General features: G+C 49.0%; 1 long non-coding RNA gene across 1 annotated transcript in view; it reads right to left on the reverse strand.

Moving 5' to 3' along the window:
* Positions 1–314: 314 nt before the first annotated feature.
* Positions 315–4,190, reverse strand: part of LOC109308915 — an 11,373-nt gene continuing 7,497 nt past the window's right edge. Inside the window, exons 2-3 of the long non-coding RNA XR_002100736.1 lie at positions 3,699–3,701; positions 315–342 (exon numbers count right to left, since the gene is read on the reverse strand). This is a non-coding gene — a long non-coding RNA (uncharacterized LOC109308915). The remainder of the gene's footprint in view (positions 343–3,698; positions 3,702–4,190) is intronic.

Consider the following 4,190-nt stretch of genomic DNA (forward strand, 5'->3'; position numbering starts at 1 on the left):
TTTATATAGACATTGGATTTATGACACACTGTAACCTGCCTGAAATCTGACTCCCCAGGCACCACTCCACTTTTACCTGGCTGCTTCATCCCCCTTCTCCCCCCGCTTGTCTCTCATCCCCTGATGCCTCAATTGACATTTCCACTGACTGGCTTTCTTACCTGCAGCCCAGCCTCTGACTTCTTTACTATTCATTCCATCCAGAAAGAGCACACACCAACGGCAGATGCTCCCTCAGCCTGACAACGGTTTTTTAAACCCCAAAACTTGCTAAAATATATTTATTCAACTGTTCAGTTGATCTAATAAAAGATATCAGGTTGATCCAAAGAACTTGTCTGCCTATGTCCTTAGACCAACATAGCTACAACCTAGGGGTGCACAAAGCGAGCCGTATTCGATTCAGATTTGGATTCAGCCTGCTTCAGGGGACAGTGATTCTGTTTGTGGATTCAGATCACTGTCCCAATTTGGATTCAGCCAAATCCAAATCTGAAGATTCGAGGCTGATTCAGAGAATCAGCGATTTGGCAATAGATACAGCTTTAAATGTTTTTTCTACATACCTCAAGGTACCAGGTTTGTGAACGCTGAGATGATGGGGCAGATGGAGCATCCCACAGGATCATGGGGGCCCCCTCCATGCGTTAGGCGGCAGACTACCCCTGTGCCCTCCCAGCTCAGCGATTGGCCATGGGGAGACCCCAGGTGCGCCCCCCCCCCCAGACCCAGGAGGAACCAGTTACTGAGCCGGGGGGGGGGGTCCCCCGCGCTCCACAGCAGACCCAGAAGCGGACCAGAACTGCTTCTGGTCCACTTCTGGGTCTGTCGCTGAGTGTGCTGGGGACCCACCCATGCATCTGTGGGATGCTCCATCTGCGCCACCATCTCACCATTCACAAACCACACTTGGTACCTTGAAGTATTTAGAAAAAACATATAAAGCTGTTGTCCCGGGAGAGAACGGGGGGAAGGACCCCGAATAAGAAAGGAAAGTTATGGGGAACAGAATGGACAGGATGGGGAGGAAACAAACATAAAAGTTAAAATGAAAAAAAGCTATTCACCCACAGCAGGACCTGCGGCGCAGCAGGAACAGGGAGAGAAGCCTGCGCAGCTAGTTAGCTGCGTCTTTTTCCAGCTGAGGCCGGCCGATGATGTCACCAGCAATTGCCATCCAGCAGGGATACAAATGGCCAATGGCAGAGGAAGGGAAGGAGCGGGAACAGACCCAAGGAATGCATGGCCGCAGGACCCACTCTGGGTATCCCTCAGGGAGGAAGGAGCACCGGAGGAGGAGCCAGAGGAGGCTCCTGATGCTGGTCTTGGCAGCGGCAGCAGGGAGCAGATTGTCAGTGCTGGAGACAAGCCAGGAGCAGCTCCTGCAATCCGCGAAGGCAGCGGCAACAGAGGAAGCCGAGAAGGGTACACAGAGACCCACACCATAACAGGTGGGAGTACTGGGAACAGCTGGGAGGAGGAGGAATTCTCACCACTGGGAGAGTCCCAGCAGGAGCAGCAGGAAGGGCTACGGAGAAGCAGGGTGCTTACCCTGAACGCAGAAAGTAGCCAGCCATACGCTGAGGAACTATGAGGCACCCAGAGTGGGACGCTTTGGAAGGGAGAGAAGCAGGGTAGCACTGGGCTCACAGAAAGAGTGGAAAAAAGGGAAAGGATGACCCGAGCAGGAAGCCACGGGTACATGGCCCCAAACAGGGGTCATCCCCTGGCTAGACCATAGGGAACTAGGTACCCGGTACCCTAACATAAGGGATCAAGGAAGCAGACTACCCAGATTCCTAGCGATGGGGTAACCATGTTGTTTTGTGGTTTCTTTTGTGTTTCCCCATGTGAAGGGGTTGAGAGATAGGAGGGGCCTACATAAATAGAATAATTGGTGCAGGGCTTCGCATTGGATTCAGACTTTAGGCCAGGAGTCCACCCTAGGCAAATACAGGCTCCACAATTGGGACCTCCAAACGTAGATAACCCAGGACAGAGTCAGTGAATCATCTGCAGGAGCGGCTATCCAAGACAGGAAGGAACTCGAGACGCTCTGCAGCTATGTGATAAGGGGGGCATGGCCAAGAAGACTGAGCAGCCCCTTGAGGTGGCGTAAGGTCGGGATGTAGGGGTGGCGGAGCCCCACAAGTGACCGTTGGGCAGACCGCATGCTGTAGAAGGACCCCAAGTCGTCAGCCTCCCACTGGGAAACATTCAATGTTGTGGCAGGAGAGATAAGGGAAGACTACTTGAGGAGTGAACATCTACTCGGCAATTTACACCACCCATTGCTCAAACCAAGGCTGCATATGACCGGGTGTTCGAGACCTGACGGTCACAGCTGTGTCTGTGTTCTGAATCACTGAATCTCTCTGAATCAATTTGGAGGGTTCCGATTCAATTTGGAGAGATTAAGGAGTCTCCTGATTCGATTTGGATTCAGAGATTCAGCCACCGAATTGGGCTGAATCTCCGCCAAATTGAATCAGTGACCAAAGCTTCGCACAGCCCTATTACACCCCTTAACACACACAAGTGATACAAGTTTTGCTTTCAACCATTTGAGGGCCACTTCCACAGAAACCCCTGCACCCCTCTCCTCGAACCTTGGCAGGCTTCATGCCTCAGAAGGGGCTACTATCCCTGCTGTTTTTATCCAAATTGGCAAAAAAAGGACAAAGTTATTTTAGTGATTCCCCATTATATTCTGTGGCTGGATCTCCAAATCTGATTCAGCTGAATTGAATCAGGACAGTGACTTGAATCACCGAATCGAATCACTGTCCCACTGAATGGGCCGAACCCGAATCAAATACTTACTGCTTTGCACAGGCCTAGTATATAGGTAACAGGAGGAAAATCAGTGGAAGTGTGAGAGCACTGCTCAGTGCATCTGGACATCTGATCACTGACACCAGAGAGAAAACTGAACTCCTGAACAAATACTTCACATCTGTATTCCACCAATCTAAGAGTGATAGCCTGCTGAATGCAAATATGACACAGAATAGTCACAGCAGGGATGATCACATACCAACAGTCAATGTTAGGACCACAACCAAAAGGATCCTGGGGGGACTCATAATTGACCATAAAATGAATGAGCCACCAGTGTGATGCTACAGTTAGCCGAGCAAACAATATGCTGACATGCATCAGCCAGTGCAGCTCAAGCAAAACTAAGGAAGTTATTCTCTTGCTCTACTCGGCATTGGTGAGGCCGCAGCTGGAGTACTGTATCCAGTTCTTGGCGCCACACTTCAAGAAGGATGTGGAGAAGCTTGAGAGAGTCCAGAGAACAGACACTCATATAATTACAGGCCTGAAGAGCAAACTGTACGAGGAAAGGATGACAGATATGAGGGACTGTTCAGCCTAGAAAAGAAAAGACTTCAGGATTTAGTGGCAGCTTACAAATATATTGGGGTGAGCATCAGGGGTTAGGTGAACCATTATTCACCAGAGCACCCCAGGGGAAAACCAGGAGCAACAGTCATAGACTCCTAGAAGAAGGTTTCAGACTGGATATAAGGAAAAACTTCTTCATGGTTTGTGTTACCAGACTCCGGAATAGATTCCCAGTGGGGGTGGTGCAGGCACCTACCCTGGAGATCTTCAAAAGGAGACTGGACACGCGCCTTTCTGGGGTTATTTGACCCCAGCAGTCTTCCCTGCCAGGAGCAGGGGGCCTGAACCTGCTGATCTCACCAGTTTCCTTCTAGCCCTAAACGTCTGTGAATCTGTAAAAAGTAGTGTGAAGTATATTCCTCACAGTTAGGTCTCTTAATAAGCTAACTATCCAAAGACAAGAGGAGAAGGACCCATGTGTTTTGCGATGGCTTCCTATTTTGTTATATTTTACAGTGATAGTTTTGTCTCTGAGCTGAAACCAGCCACAAAATATCTCAGCCTAGGTGATATGGTTTTCTTTGTTATGTTTCTGGAAAACTGTAGTAACCCTGGGCATGACACTGTTAGAAATATTATTAAAAATGCATTATCAATAAGTCTTGTTAAAACAGCACAGCTGTCAGCCCTCCCTGGTGAGAGAACTGGGAGAACTACTGAGAGCTCTTTGTATTAAGGTATCACTCTCTCTTTGTTTTGCAAAGTTACTATCTCTTTGTTACAGTAAAGCATATACTCCTCAGCTTTTCTCATGCAGATAAGAGTAAATTGCAATTCTA

Source organism: Crocodylus porosus, unplaced genomic scaffold (genome assembly GCF_001723895.1).
Source record: "Crocodylus porosus isolate Cpor-Errol unplaced genomic scaffold, CroPor_comp1, whole genome shotgun sequence".
NCBI lineage: Eukaryota > Metazoa > Chordata > Crocodylia > Crocodylidae > Crocodylus > Crocodylus porosus.